The 16,390-nt window shown below is 44.4% G+C and overlaps 1 long non-coding RNA gene across 1 annotated transcript in view; it reads left to right on the top strand.

Annotated features, from left to right (window-relative positions):
* Positions 1 to 7,776: 7,776 nt before the first annotated feature.
* The window catches only part of LOC111561751, a 35,317-nt gene continuing 26,703 nt past the window's right edge, over positions 7,777 to 16,390 (top strand). The window contains exon 1 of the long non-coding RNA XR_006584362.1: positions 7,777 to 12,092. This is a non-coding gene — a long non-coding RNA (uncharacterized LOC111561751). The remainder of the gene's footprint in view (positions 12,093 to 16,390) is intronic.

The raw sequence follows: 16,390 nt of genomic DNA on the forward strand, positions 1-16,390 counted from the left end.
CTTATTGTTTCTCACTCGGAACGACTTCCCCTTCCTCTCTGCCCTTCCAAATCCTACCCAGCTCTCACATTCAGTTCAAGTCCCTCATCTTCCTTGAAGTCTTCTCTCACTACAAATCCAAATGAGCTCAGTGCAACTCTGGATTGGATGTAACATTAAAGAACACAAGACTTGGGATTCAACAGACATGGGCTTAAATCCCAGATCTGCCGCCTCCATAACTATGTGAAAAAATTGTTCCCTCTGAGTCTCTGGCTCCCTCATTTGTAAATTGGAAATAATAATAACAATGAGAATAGTGATAATGATATCTACCTCATAAGGTGGTTGGAAGATTAAATGAGAAACTGAATGTAAGTTACATAGCAGGTGGTACATGCTTAATACAAGTGATTTCCTCTCCTCTCCCATTGCCCCTTCCTCTCTAAAAAATTGGACAAAAAGTCTGTACTACACCTGACTCAGATTCAGGCTGTTAATGAATAGTTTAATGTGTATAAGTCAGTCATTTCCCTGGTAAGAAGCCTATTAATTCCTCAAATATATAGAGCACATCTTACACTCGTCCCCCCTGCATGGGGTTTCAATACAGTGCTAAGGGCATAGTGAACACTCCATAGTTGTCAGATCTAATTCAAGTCAATCTTTCTCCCACTTCTCTCAGTTGTCAAGAAGAAAGAAGCCAGAAATCTGCTCAGAAGTTTCTTGAGACCCCTGCCTCAGGCCAGGGCTCCCACATGCATGCTTGTTTTGAATCCCCGTGTTCATGTCCCGGGGTTCTTGCCGTCATTGTGGCCCTTACCAGATTGTTTTGACAGCGGTGAAGCTCCCACCCAGCATCTAAGGAAGAGATAGGGGCGGGGTGGAGAGAAAGGCAGATGCTGAAGCCATGTCCTACGTCTGATTGATGTGCAGGACTTACCTTGACCTCTGGCCCTGGAGATCCAGAGCTCCTGCTGATCAGACTCTCTTAATGCCAGAGCTAAGGACACCAAAGGAAGGCAGAGAACCACGAGGGCAGATGGAGTTGAATCAGGGAGTAGGCCAGGCAGTGGCCAGTCAGGATGCTGATCTTCACAAGGGACTAAATTAGCAAAATGTAAGTTGCTTCTGCTTCTACTAAGAGAGATGACATCACCAGGAATGAAAAATGCTCCTTGCTCTCCCCTGCCAATTACTGTTGAGTTTTTGTGAGACTCATAATCTAATGAGGTTCTGAAAACCATAGAATTGTTAGTGCTGTTTATTGGAAACTTATGACTTATTTTTTTATCTAAATTTAAAAATCCTTTATGGGGCACCTTGGTGGTTCAGTCTGTTATGAATCTGACTTCAGCTCAGGTCATGATCTCCCAGCTTGTGGGTTCAAGCCCCATGTTGGGGTCTGTGCTGACAGCTCAGAGCTTGGGGCCTGCTTCGGATTCTGTGTCTCCCTCTCTCTCTCTACCCCTTCCCCACGCACTCTCTGTCTCTCTGTCTCTCTGTCTCTCTCTCTCAAAAATAAACATTAAAACGTTTTTTAAAAAAATCCTTTAAAGTCCCTCTTTAAGAAGTCCACTTCAGAAAGTCAGCAAAGAAAACTGAAGAGAGAATCACAGATTCTGAAAGGGGGGACAGAATTTTGTCAAATTTCCCTGAACATTGATTCTGCTTCAGTCCTAGTAATTGAGCTATTTCTGTAAATAGTATTTATTCATAGGAAATCCATAATTTTTCATAATATTTATCCATAGGAAATTGCAACCCCCATTTAATAACTGGGAATAAAACCAGAGAATAATAATCTGAAAGGCATAGCAAGTGTTTGCTGCCTGAGCAGGCGAGGGTGTGAGTTTCATGCAGTTTGTCTTGATTGGCTTTTTCCCAGAGGCCATCTTCAACACCAGGAAAATGTAGACAGTTTACTGAGGAGGTGATCCCAGCACCAGTAGGGGAGTGAGGAGGCTGGACAGGAAAAGGAAGGAAGCAAATGAAGAATGCATTTTCAATCACCTCACCATTGTGGGAAGCTAGAGCCTGACTCCAATGAGGAACACTGGGAGCTAACGTAGAATACCTGGCTTAGATTCATCCTGCTCTAGGAGCCTAGTAGCTGAGTATTTATACGCCATCTTCCACAAATCATTGGTACAGGGCTTCCCCAGGGGTGTTGATTCCAGGACGTGTCTGTCCTGCCTTGAATATAGGCAGAGCAAATTCCCTTTGTTAAAAAAAAAAAAAATTAAAAAACCCTAAAGCATGGGTGTCTGTTGGATCAGCTCACTCTGAAATGGGAAGGCCTGAGGGAATAAAAGCAGGTACCAACAGCATCTGCTACCTTGCAGTATTGTCAGCCCCAGCACAGTGACCGGCCACAGCTGGCACTCAGTATTTTTCCACCAGCTGAATGAATCCACACTGCATCTGTTTTGGAAAGGCCACAGTGAAGGCTGACGATGTAACCCATGGGTGCAACGTGAAATCGCAGGGTACCCGGGTGTGGTAACTCTTCATGCTCCAGGCTTTTGGATACAACTTTGCCTGGGGGTCTTGGGACTCCATTGTGTTGGAAATAAAGAAAAGACTTGAAAATTCTTAAAGCATCTGAAGCTGGAGAGGCAAAAAGATACTCAGGGAGGTCTACAACACTTTGCACAGATCTCCAGGAAATCCCGCCCGACTGATGTTGTGTTTGCATCCTTGTCCCAGAATTACAAGTTGTCCCTGTCCAGTCCCCAAGCCATTTGATGTGGGAGGCAATGTTTTATCAAATTGGAATTGGATGTCAGGAGAGGCAAGGGGATTGAGAGAGAAGATGTCAAAGCTCTCAAGAAAGCTTCCAATCCACCATGGTGACGTACTGTGGCAGTTGAGCTCAATGGTTAGCTAACCGTGTCTGGATTCTAAATGTAGTTTTATCACCTCCTGGATGTTGGCCTTGGACATTTGTTAAACTCTCAGCCTTAGTTCTCATGCACACACGGAGCTAATTCCCACCTCGTGGTTATGTGAGAACGAAATGAGAGAATGTATGTAAGTGACTTTCCACTGTTGCATGAATATATGGCTGAATATATGTCTGGTGTCTTTCTCTCCTAGGGACCCTGGCTGTTGGGGTGTCCTCAGTATCCTGAGCTCAGTATCCTGAGCAACTGGCAGAATGACTGGCACAGAGCAGGTGCATGAGAAATAATGTTGAATTAAAATAATCATTTGCTTTCACCCTATGTCAATTAACTCATCACCTTATCCCTTTCTATCCAAGAATTATTGGAGTTTACTTCCAATGTACTGAGTGTGTGAAACATGAATTGAAAAAATTCTGCCAGAACTCAGGCTGGGGACATATTTCCTGGTCTTACCAGCACTGTGGTAAGCACTTTCTATGGATAATTTTATTTAATCCTAAGAGCAGGGTATTAGATTGAACCATGTAGAACTGTCATTTCTTTAGGTCAAAATGGTTAAATACCAAAATTTCTTATGTTTCTACTTTATACATGGGTTAGGTCTTACTGATTGTTATTCTCATTGTATAGATGAGAAATCTGAGGCTTGAGAGGGCAAGTCACTTAATCATGATCTCAGATCAGTGTTTCTCAAGTTGTATTGTGTGTATGAATCACTGGGGGCCTGGTTACAGGCAGCTTCTGATTCAGTAGGTTTGGAGGGAGGTGGATTCCACATTTCTACAAGTTTCCAGGTGGCTCCTGTTGGTCTGTGGACCACACAATTTTGAGTAGCAAGGGCTAGTTAATAGTTGACTTGAGTTTCCCTGCCCCTAAAAGACCCCTAGAACTGAGATGGGGATCGAGTTAGGAGACTACCAAACAAACATCTTCTACTACATTAATTTTTTATAAAGGGACTTTCCGGGGCGCCTGGGTGGCGCAGTCGGTTAAGCGTCCGACTTCAGCCAGGTCACGATCTCGCGGTCCGTGAGTTCGAGCCCCGCGTCAGGCTCTGGGCTGATGGCTCGGAGCCTGGAGCCTGTTTCCGATTCTGTGTCTTCCTCTCTCTCTGCCCCTCCCCCATTCATGCTCTGTCTCTCTCTGTCCCAAAAATAAATAAAAACGTTGAGAAAAAAAATTTTTTTTAAAAAAAGGGACTTTCCTTGCATCCAACTTTATTGAGTACTTACTATGCCTTGAGCATGTGCTACACACCCATTTGCTGCTCAGAGGACTTCCCTCCCTCCTTCCTTCCTTCCTTCCTTCCTTCCTTCCTTCCTTCCTTCCTTTTTCTTTTTCTATTTCTTTCTCCCTTTTGATTTCTCTTTTCCCTTTGATTACTATTGTATTAGTTAAAATTTTTTTCAGATGCTAGTAACAGAAACTGACTCTTGTTTCATTGAGTCAAAAGAGAAATTGATTGGAAGACTATATGGGCTCACAGATTTCTCAGAAAGTCTGGAGGACCATGCTTGGAAGAGAGGCTAGAAGCCAGACAGCTCCAGAAGGCCAAGAAGCCAGAACCCTAACCCCCGCTGTTTATCAAGAGCTGGGACTCTTTCACTGCCTCCTGATGCAGACATGGCGCTCCCCACAAGAGCTGCTACTACAAAAGGATTTTAATGACCATTCCTTTTGCACCATCCCTTCAGGAGTCCAAATCAAGGGCAAGAATGATAAATTGGCTGATATTGGGCTATATACTAGGACCATGGCTGCCAGGGGACCGGGGGAAGGCAGGGCACTGCCCCTCACAGGCTACTCCAGCAGGCAGTCCCCTAATAGACAGGGGGCTGATGCTGGACACCAGACCTGCAAATGTCCACCACAGCTATGCAGGGCTAGTGTCCTCTTCCTTCTGGAAAAGAGAAAATGCCTCGGCTGCCGTGCAATTACTGAAAGCCTGAAGGAAAAAAGTGGAAAGTACAGCCTGAGAGTCTAATGACCACAATTTGAGTAACACCAAGCTGTTGATTCTGCTCAACTACAGGAGAAAGGGAAACAGGAAAAACACAGTTTTACCCTAATTTTAGAAACTGCTGATGAAAATTCTGAAGCACTTGTTGATAACTAAATGATTCTGTAAACCAAATGTGGCTCTCTGTAGTTCACACAGAACTGAGAGGCTTAGAAAATGCTCAGGGCACCTGGGTGGCTCAGTTGGTTAAGTGTCAGACTCTTGATTTTAGCTCAGGTCATGATCTCATGGTTTGTGAGATAGAGTCCCAGGTCTGGCTCTGCACTGGCAGTGTGAAGCCTGCTTGGGATTCTCATTCCTGCCCCCCCTCCCTGCCCCTCTCCTGCTCTCTCTCTCTCAAAAATAAATAAACTTAAAAAAATAGTTTTAAAAATTCCCTTCCTTCTTCCCCTCTCTCCCTGCCAACTTCCCTCCCTTCTTTTCTGCACTGCCAGTGAGGAGCCTGCTTGGGATTCTCTCCCTTGCTCTCTCTGTCCCTCCCCTGGACTCTCTCTCTCAAAAATAAATACACTTAAACAAAGTCTTTAAAAAATGCCCTTCCTTTTTCCCTCTCTCCCACCTTCTTCCCTCCCTCATCCTTCCCTCCCTTCTTTTCGTGCTTTCATTTGGTTATGCATACACGTGTGTAACAAACTTTTATTGAATACTTTCTATGGCTCAGGTCCTGTGCTAGGTGCAGAGGAAACAAAGATGAACAAAATGGAATTCTTCAGAAGGAGCTCTGAGCAATGAGAATATAGGATATGATCACAATAAACTGAAAGTAGGAGTTATTGTACAGTTAGTGCTGGAGGGCTCTGAGAATGGGGGAAAACTTGAGGTGAAGCACGTTTGCCTCTGATTGGCAGATTTACTATCGAAAACAAAATGTTCTTAGCTGCAAAGGCATCCGGACTCCAGGCAAGAAGCTCCAAGCCCTAACCTTGCAGAGCAAGTCACCCTCCATTTGTCACCAGTAGGGGGCGACAACACGATGGATTAAGGCTTGTCCTGGAGAAGGAACCCTACAGGAAACCTCTAACCTCATGGAGAAGCTGGAAAAACAAAGTCTGGCAATAAAATATATATACATTTTTTTTCTCGTAGAAAGCTGTTTCAAAACTTTACAGTCTGTTCTCAGGGAGTAGGTCTTTATGTTAGTGAGGAAGGAAATTCACATAAAGAAATCAGGTCCAGTGTGAAAGCAGTGGGATTTAGGCTATAATTACGAGTCCAGGGGACCAAAAACCTAATAAAAACCTAATATATTCCTCAGTGTTAAGATATAATCTGTCCTTATGTACCAATTGATCAACGATATTTATTTTTTAAAAAATGTTTTTAAAGTTTATTTGTTTTTTGAGAGAGAGAGAGAGAGAGAGAGAGAGAGAGAGAGCATGAGTGGGGGAGGGGCAGAGAAGGGGGAGACACAGAATCTGAAGCAGGCTCCAGACTCTGAGCTGTCAGCACAGAGCCCAATGTGGGGCTCGAACTCTTGAACTATGAGATCATGACACTAAGTCAGACGCTTAACCGAGGGAGCCACCCAGGGGCCCCTGATCAGCAATATTTAGAGAGCAACTACTTGGTGGTGTTCTAGCAACTATGGTGTGGCATTCAAAGAAGGCAATCCACCTTCAAAGGAAATAGAAATTTTAAGATTTTTACAAACTGAGCACATCATAATAAGCTGAACGTTTTTGTTCTGGGATCTACTTTATAGGGTATGGAAAGTAAATGGGATATGCAACCACTGTTTCTGCAGTATAGCTTTGGGGTGCTGCCTTCCACAAACCTCTCCATACTCAAGAAGGTGCAAGATTTATTTCCATCACTCAGTTGTCTCATTAGTCGATCAATTGACCAATAGGGCATAAGCTCCCATGTGTTGGTGACAATTTGTTGGGGGTCCTGAGGGATAATCAGATCTCCAAGGCATATTCTCTATCCAGAAGTCACTTGCAATCCAGCTAGAGTAAAACACGGGAGCAGACATGCTATTTAATAACAATGGAAAGAGCCACATGGGTGCTTCGGGTGGATAGTTGGGACACGGAAGACTGGCTAGCACAGGGGATGCAGTGTGAGCTTTCAGGTCAGTGGGCACCTCGGCTCTGCTGAATTGGGGGCTGGCCCTGCATAAGTCCTAACCTCACTGGGAAGCCAACAGGGCTATAGAGACAGAATACGGGGTTTGATCCTGGAACCAGCTCCTCATCTCTGGCAACTTGGACAAGGTCACCTCTCTGAGCCTCAGTTTTCTAATCAGTTAAGTGGAAATTATAATAACAGTGCTGTTATCCATATAACAACGCAGGCAATCCATGAAAGGTATTTAGTCCAGCTTCTGGTACATAATTAGCTTTTATTATCTTGATTGTGCCTCAGTTTCCTTTTCTGTAAACTGCAGATAACAATAATCCATATTTCATAGGGTTCTTGTAAGGATAAAGTGTAATAAAGGGTGTAAATTGCCGAGCATGATTCTTGGCACATAATAAATATTCAAGAACTACTGCTAGTGGAAGAGAAGATTACTTCATGCCAAGATAGTCAGGGAAGTCTTCCTGGAGGAAAAGAGCCTTGAAGGATAGTCTTTGGAAAGAATAGAAAAGGAGGCATTCTAGGCAGGGCACAGACATCTAAGCAAGGCATGGAGTAGAAATATAAAAGGTATGCTTAACAGAGGGTAAGGTCCCCGAATGGAGAACCTCTCAAGTCAGAAACTTACAGGGGTGCCTGGGTGGCTCAGTCGGTTGAGCATCTGACTCTTGGTTTTGGCTCAGGTTATGATCTCATGGTTTGTGAGTTTGAGCCCGACATTGGGCTCTGTGATGACAGCATGAGATCTGCTTGGGATTCTCTCTCTCTCTCTCTCTCTCTCTGAGGATAAATAAATAAACTTTAAAAAAAGAAAGAAACTCAGAAAAATCATTAGACTGAGGGACAGCCAACCAAAACTGTGACTGGCTCATGAGACAAATAACTTCAATAAACCACTTCCCTCTCTGGGCCTCAGCTTCTGGGCTGGAAGGGTTGGACAGGAACAATTCTTCATTAGGGACTCTTCTAGTGCTAACATTCTCCATCTGAGTCCAAGTTTGTTCCACAGTGGATTAAAATAAATACATGAGCATACATGTTTACACAACCCCAGAGGACTTTGAAATTCACATGGAATGTCAGTGCTTACACCAGGAGGCAAAGTTGGGTTTCCTTAGAGTCGCTCATTCATTCTTTCATTCCTCCATCCATCTATTCATCCGTCAAATGTTTATTGAGCACCACTATGCGCAAAACATGGTTTTAGGTGCTAGGCTTTCTTTCTAAAACCAGGATCTGATTATGTCACAGCCCTGCTTAGATACTTTCAATGACTTCCCGTTGCCAAGTACAAACTCCAACTCACACATACCAAGTAACTGCCCACCTGCATGCTTTTGTTTATGCAGTTTCCCCTCTCTGGATTGCCCCTCCTAGTGATCCAAATGCTTGTGAAATGTCCCCTGATCTTCAAAGGTGCCAGCAAAGCTGCCTCGGTGCTGATCCTTTCCCCAGGCTGGCATCATGCTCTCTCCTCTTTGCTCACACAACACTTTGTACCACCTCTGTTATAGCACTTGTTACTTTTTACTTTAATTCATTGTTTGTGTGCCTTTCTCTTCTGCTGGATTTTTAATTCCAGGAGGCAGGAACAGTGTTTTGCTCCTTTGTAATTTGAGCACCTAGCATACTGTTTGGCACAGTGGATGTAATTAAGTCTTTGATGAGTTTGCTTATTGAGACTTTGGAGGTGGTTGAGAATGGTGATAGGAATACTAATGACAATGATAGTAACTCTCTTATATAATGTATTCCTCACATGCCAACTCCGAGCCAAGAGCTTTAGATCTGTGACCAATTTAGTTTTCATCTCTGCAACGCCCTGTGAGGTCAATGACAGAGGACACTGTTAGGGGCACTGCATCTCTGGAGTCAGAGAGGCCAAGGGTATGAGGGTCACCTCCATGAGTGCCTGGCACAGTCCTGCACTTTGGGCCCTGTGTGTGGGGGCTTCGCTAAGGAGGCAACTGGGGCTAAATGCCCTCTGTGTTTGCCAAACTAAGCTCTCTGGATCGGGGTTGCATCTGCCCAGAGGAAGGGGGGCTCCTTTTTCAAATGTGGAGAAAAGACACCTATGGGCAGGAACTGACCTCGTCTGGTTCCATCTCCAGTGGCCTTGCACAAGTTCCTTAATTCAGCTTTTTGCCTTGATTCCTCATTTGTAGAATGGGGTTACAGCACCCCAACCTCAGAGGGTGCTTGCTAGGATGAGGTAGGATAACACATGTGATATGCTGGCACCTGTCTGACATTTGTATTCAATAAATGCTAGTTATTATCACTATTATTAGTGGTAATAGCCCTATTTTCCAACCAACAGGATCTCGAGAGAAAATAGTTGGCAGAGGGAAGAACATAATGGCATTCCTCCATTTAGGGGCATCAGAAGGAACCAGGAGAGAGAAGAGTTGAAAATGTTGGACAAGAGTGAGTTAGAAGAGAGGCTGGTCAGGTGTCAAGTGCTTTCGAGAGATTAAGCGGGAAGAGGCAGAGAAAAATTCCCCGGAGTTGACAGTTAGAGGTCATTAGTGACCTTTGCATGAAAGTATCAGGATAACAGCAAGAGAGGAAGCCAGATTGCTGCAGGTTAAGGCATCAATGACCGATAAGGTAGAAATAGTAACTCTGGCCTATTCACCAGAAATCAGGTCGTGAAGGGTTGGAGACATGGGTCAGTTGTCTTAGTGAGATACAGGATGGATAAACAGTCCTCTCTTACAAACATTATCTAGGGAAAGAACCATCCCCTTCAAAGGGCCAAATGAATGGGGCTTTCAAAGAACATTGGCCCTAAGTCTATTTGGAGAATTTGGTAATCTGTCCAGACTTCTGGGATGACAAGGAGGATGACTTGCTTCAACTACCCAGCTTCTAGGTGGGACTCTCTTTTTTTTTAAGGAGAGAGGAGGGTTCAATGCATTGGGGGGGGGGGGTGCAGAGGACAGTCAACAAGATGTAGGTGCAAAGCAGATGAGGGAATGGAATCAAGCCCCTGGGTTGATGGGTCCATCCTCTAGGGTGGTGCAGATGGGGAAAGCAAGGGTAAAGACACATAGACAAGTCAAGGATGTAACAGAAGGAAGTTAAGGAACTCTCTGGATGGCCTGTCTTTCTTGGAACAAAAAGAGGCCAAGTCCTCTGAGAAAGTGATGAGTATAATGTGAAAGGCAGTGCATCAGTCAGGATAGATTAAAACTGTAACAAACCATCCCTCAGTTTTAGTGGCTTAGGAGAGGCCTCTGTTTTGTGCAGTGATCAGGAAATTAGTCTCCATACGTTTTATGGCTTTCCTCATTTTATGGCTCTGCAGGATCTCTGAGTCCCGTTCTGGACCTTCTGCATCTGCTGGCAAACACAAGACAAAAGACAGTGGAGGATTGTGGAGAAGGCTTCATAAGCCATTCTTGGAAGTGTTGCACATCGCTTTTGCCCACATTCCATTGACTTAACCTCAATCATATGGCCACTCTTAACTGCAAGGGAGGCTGGGAAATATCAAATGGTGTGCACAATACTGTATTGTCTGTACTCTCAGTGCCTAGCACCCTTTCTAGAATAGGCTGGATGCTCAGTAAGCACCACTGAATAAAGGCAGAGATGAACTTTATCTCATTTGCTTGCCATCACTTTTCTACCTGTGCCTTGCTTGAGGTTCAAAGATAATAGAGACCCAATTTCCTAAATATGAGCTAAAGGTTGGGCTTGTACTTGGAGTGGTTCCTCCTGTCATGCTGATGTGTTTCAGGGATCCATTCATACTCAGCCCCAGGATGTTTGCTACTGGGGGTTAGTCCTGAGGTATGTGGTTAATGAACCTAGTGGAGTGGTGCTGACTTATTCTCAGAGAGATAAAGATCAGACTCTTTCTTCCAAAGCCCAGTGTTATAGAAACTTGAGTTAATCAGCTAGAAAAATACATTAACTAACCCCTGAGCTGTAATTTCCAATCCAAATATGAGCTAACCAGTCCAAGATTTTGCTAACCAGATTTCAGCTGAGCAATCCAGCGCCTTTCTAAACTAGCCAGTCCCAAGATGTGTAGACAGGTCACTAAGATAACCAACCTCCAGTTAAGCTAACTAGTTCCAAATCAAAGTAGTTGTCCTGAAGTTACTATTGTCCTGAAGAGAATATTTAAAAGCCAGGACTGGGATTAATCTTCTCCATGACCTTTATAATGGCCCCTTTTATGGATAACATGAGCTCTAGAAAGGGAAGGAAAGCTGGTGATCTGAGTCATAACTTCCCTAAAGGGCAAATAAAGGGCTCCTTATCAAGCTGGCAAAGCTGCCTGCAAGTAGAGCATGACATGGAACCATGTCGGGCAGGGAATGCCAGGGATATTTTTATAAACGACTCCAGAGATATCAACAATGTGGGGCTGGCGCAGAGATTCCCATATTTGCAGATGATATTCCATTAACAAGGGTGCCCGCAAATGGGAGTGAGTGCCAACAAGCCCAAGAAGGAAGAAGGAAGCAGAGGCAGATGGTTATAAAACAAGTCAGTGTTTCAGACAGGGGGAGACACAAAAGTTAGGCCAACATCTCTGAGTCAGCCAGCTGGGCTGGCTGGGTAGCTGGGTGCTGGGTCGATGTGAAGGGGAATAGGTGCCCAGTGCCGGAAGCCTTGCCCAGACTAAAGGGACACCAAGGATGAGGGCTCTGATGGTAAAGAGATGGGCATCCCCTTTAAAGGGCCAGATCAACAGAGCCCTTAGGGAACATGGACCCTTCTCCCCTGTTGAACCCTAAATCTGTCCAGAGAATATGGCCATCTCTCCAGACCACTGGGATGGCAAAGAGGAGGATTTGCCTCAACTATCCATCTCCAGACAGGTCTTTGCTGAACTGCTCATGATAAAGTCATTCATTTCAAAGCAATTTTGTGGTGTCCTGCCTGGAAAGAGGCCAATCTTTGGAGTCAGTGAATTCTAATCCCCCAATTACCTTCTGATAACTATGTAGCCTTGGGCAATTCATCCAGCCTCTCTGGACCTCACTTTTCTCTTCCATAAACTACTAATGTAATTCTATTTTGCAGGTTAGTGAGGATTTAATGAGATTGTGCATGAAAACAGCCTAATCCACTGCCTAGAAGCGGTAGGTACTTAGTACAAATATTCCTTTCCCTTCCCTCCAAGCCCTACTCAGTGATCCTTGGACCAGGTCTAATCCTTCCCTCATCACAGTGGAGCCCTGGGCTGGCCTATTGCATCACTCCTACGGGGCCCACCCTGGCCAGCCCACCCCGGCCCATGCATGCCTGCTGATGACTCCCCTCTACCTGCTAGGGATTCCAACTGCTCCCAGGCTATGATCAAGACTCAGGCCCAATATACTTCTCTGATTCTTGGGAAGTACAGACAGGCAAGATACTGGCAGGCAAGGGATCAAAACTGGGAACCTCTGCCAGATTTCACACAAAGAACCAGAGCCTGCCTCATGAAAAAAGGCAGAAGTGGCTCAGTCCCTCGTGCCTATATCTAACAATGTCCAAATTAATGTCAAGTTCTGCAGATGAACTGCAGATTCTAAGACACAGCGTCCATATCTAAAGAAGGGCTAAAATTTATACCATGTAATTTACATGAGCTGAGGTAGTGTGACTAGGAACATGTCCATTAGTGACTAGGAAGTGCTTTACTTTCTGAGTCAGGCTGGGATGGTGTTGATTGTGGTCTAGGGAATCCTTTGCACATGCAAGATTCTGGACCACTGTTTATTACAAAGGCGGGGGGGGGGGATCTCAGACAACCTTTCCCAGTGCCCCCAGGGATGCTTATATATATTAAATTTGGGGAGCCCCAATCTTTCCCCTTGACCCCATCTGCTATCCCTCTCCACTCTCTCACTCTGCTCTAGCAACCTTTGTCTTCCTACTTGAACACTCCAAGCATTGCCACTGGATCCTTGTTCTCACTCTTCCTCCTGCCTGAGATTCTCTTCCCTCACTTCCTTCAGGACTTGCCTTATCAGAGAGCCTCTTACTGACCACCCTTTATAAAATGGCACCCCACCCCATCATCCTCTGTTTCCTTATCATGATGATTTTTCCTCTTAGAGCTTAGCATCAGACCTATTCCTTAGGTTATGTTTATCATCTGTCTGCCCCACACTGAGTGAAAGCTCCTTGAAGACAGAATTTCATTTTGTTTGCTGTTGTCTTCTCAGTTCCTAGAACTGCCAAGCTCGTCGTAGGCCATTGATAAATACTTGGTGGATACATATTAAACTTCACCTTCAATTCAGTCTTTGGAGAACACAGTCAATTAGGTAGAACATCGTTAGTCACATTATACAGTTGAAGAAACTGAAGTTCAGAGAGGTTAAGTGACATGCTCTGTGTCACCAAGTAGTTAGAGACAGAGCAGGACCAGAACCCAGATATCCCGAGTCTCAATCTGATGCATGTGCTGAGCTACTCGTGTCTCCTTAATTCTTCAGCATGTCGCATTGCCTTCAAGACCACCCTTACATGGAGCACTGACTCCACTTAAACTTGATTGATTTCACTCATGGACTTGTCAGAAACTGGAATTTAGAGGTAATAGGCACGGACTAGGGTTTTTTAGTAAAAACCACTTTTCAGTTCCCCTAGCCTTCTACTCTGAACTCTTGTTTATTCCAGGTCTAATGCAGAAAATATACACACTAAAAAACAAATTAAAAATAAACGATAAGTGAGTTAGAAACTGCCCAGGGCTGTCAGGAATTTATGCTCCACGCTATGTGGGTTTTGGGTAAATATTTGCTTTGCAAGTCAAGGAGCAATACGTATTTACCAAGGCAGTCTCCGGCTGAAGGGCACATATGCTTCTTCTGGGAGCTGGTACAATTTCTCCAGGGAAGTGTGCACACAGGCTCAAGCACCGTGGCATTCTGCAAAAAGGAAGCAACTTGGCGTTGGGAGACCTGGGTTCTTATTTGAGCTCTGCCCCTCTCTTGTTGGGTAAATTGGAAACTTTCATTTTTAGTAGCATCTTAGGACTTCAAGAGAGAATATCAGTAGTTTTTCAATCAGTGAGTAACTCAGGAGAGAGAGAGAGAGAGAGAGAGAGAGAGAGCGAGCGCTGTAGTGGTCTCTTTTTCAGTCTTTTCCACTAAGTCAACTTTTCCCCCCAACTAGAGCATCTCTTTTTCAAAGAGCTTGTAACCAATGTCAAAACCTTCTGAGAGCCTTTACTCTGTTCTTCAACAAGAGCTAGTACCTGTGCCCAGGACCTCTGGGCTTGTGGAGTAGGTGGTTGACTATGTGGGGTGATGTGATGGGGCTAAGTGCTGAAACACATTTATTCAGTAACTATTTATTGACCTTCTGCTACACTAGGGAACAAAGCTCAGACCCCAACCTCATGAAGTTTAAGGTCTGGTAATGGAGAAATGGTTAAGGAATCAGGCTCATTTCATGCTCCCAGGACACAGGTACAGGAAGCTATATCTATAGGAGAGCTAACTAACACAGACCTGTTAACCTTAAAAAAATAAAATTGCCAGTTATTTATCAGCAAAAAAGGGTTTATTTGGGAATAACTGAGAATTACAATATAATGTACAATATACAATGCAAGCTATGACACAACCATAGGCAAATCCACAGAACAAAGGAGAGGATGGCTCTTTTATAGAGGAAGAGGGGAAGGTTGGTTGTTATAAACAAAAAGTCCATTGGAGTAAACTGGGAGTTTGAAGCACAGTGGTTTTTCATTGGCTAAGCTGTGACAGGCTCTTATTGGCTGGGCTGTTGAAGGGGGGAGGAGGAAAAATTTTCTTCCTCCTACTGGGATACTAAAGTGGTAACCTCACCCAGATGGTTTCTTCCTGTTGGGTCTGCAAATGACAAGGAATGGGAGGCTGTGAGTGCTTACTCCTGCTGGCCTCCTGACTCCTTTCTAAATGAAGTTTCCTTTTTGCACACCTGCTTTGAGGGGGAAGCTTCTGGCAAACCTTCCAAACTGAGATGTGAAATTGGGAGAGTAGAAGTTATTCAGGCAAAGGTGAGGAGGGGGGCTGAGGGTATAAATGCGTATAAATGAAGAAGGTGAGGTGGGGGTATATCAATAGGGGGGCTGAGTGGCTAAGTGGAGAGTGTGAAGGGACAATGAGGTCTGAGAGGCAGGGCAGTGGGGCAGGTCTTGGCCAGAGCCTTGTGAGCCATCTGTGCCCAGGGTAGTAAGGAGTTTCTGGAGCTGGGGAGTGTCACATTCAGATATGCATTTTAGGGAGACCACTCTCACTGCAGTTGGGAACTCCCTCTGGAGGAAGGCAAGGCTAGAGGACCAGATATGGCCTAAAAGGAATAATAGTGCAGAAGAATCTTGACTCCAAGAGCAGGTCCAGGCTTTGGAACTTCCAGAACAAATTTTGGTACCTGTCCTTTCTCCGACCCCTGTTGTTCCTTGTTTCCATGTACCACAGCATTCTCAAATTTGATTTTAATAAATTCTGGGGCTTTTGTCACATTAAAGCAATGGGATCCAACCTTTTTGAGCATGACAACCCTTTGTTAACATAAGACTTCATCCCCATGTCACAGTCTTGTGATTTTAGTATAAGTTAATTGAGAAAATACCTGAAGAACAAAGCCTGTAGTAGATGCATGCACGCTTGAAAATTTTGCCCACGTATATGTGGGAGCCAGTATTTAGCTAGTCTATTGACATGACTGTTGCAACATATGGATCCCCAGAGCCATTTGAAAGAAGTCTGCATCCCCCCGAGGGATTGGGAACCACTGCTCTGGAACATGTGTGTTAAGAAGCCACATAGACATCTGTCCCCAGAGCGCAGTGCATGGCTGCCTTCTCTGTAAACCATGGGGTGCATAAACTCAGCTGGTTCTAATTGCACAGGGCATGCCATATTGTTGCCCGATGTAATGTCAATTTTTATTTATTTGTGTTTGTGAAAAGCAGGGCTGATTAGACCACTTAAAACTACACAGGCTGGTTAGAGTGGGGCTGGCGTTAGTGATTTCAGCTGCCCTCTCTAAAGTCATCAGCGCTCCCAGCCCTCGGCCTCCCTCTGAGAATGTAAACTTGGGGCCTTGTGCTATCATGATTTCTATTTCATCCTGACTCTTATAAACTACCATATAAAAAGCAGCCGCGGAAGGTTTTGGGTTTTTTTTTTTTTTTCAATTTCATTTTGAGGCTTGGAAAATCACAAAATAAAAATAGCCCTGAGAGTGGAAAGTTTGGGGGAGTTGTTTAGCTTTCTTTGAAATGCACTTTGTGAAGGAATAAGTCATAAGATCCCTCTTTGTGGAGTGCTTTACCGTTTACGTAATTTTTTCACATCCCTTTTCTCCTGTTTGATCCTCATGGAGACCTTGTGAGGATGAATTATTACTATCGTCATTTTGCAAATGAGACAGAAGCTCCAGGAGATTAAGAAACCCG

Source organism: Felis catus, chromosome C1 (genome assembly GCF_018350175.1).
Source record: "Felis catus isolate Fca126 chromosome C1, F.catus_Fca126_mat1.0, whole genome shotgun sequence".
NCBI classification, from domain to species: domain Eukaryota; kingdom Metazoa; phylum Chordata; class Mammalia; order Carnivora; family Felidae; genus Felis; species Felis catus.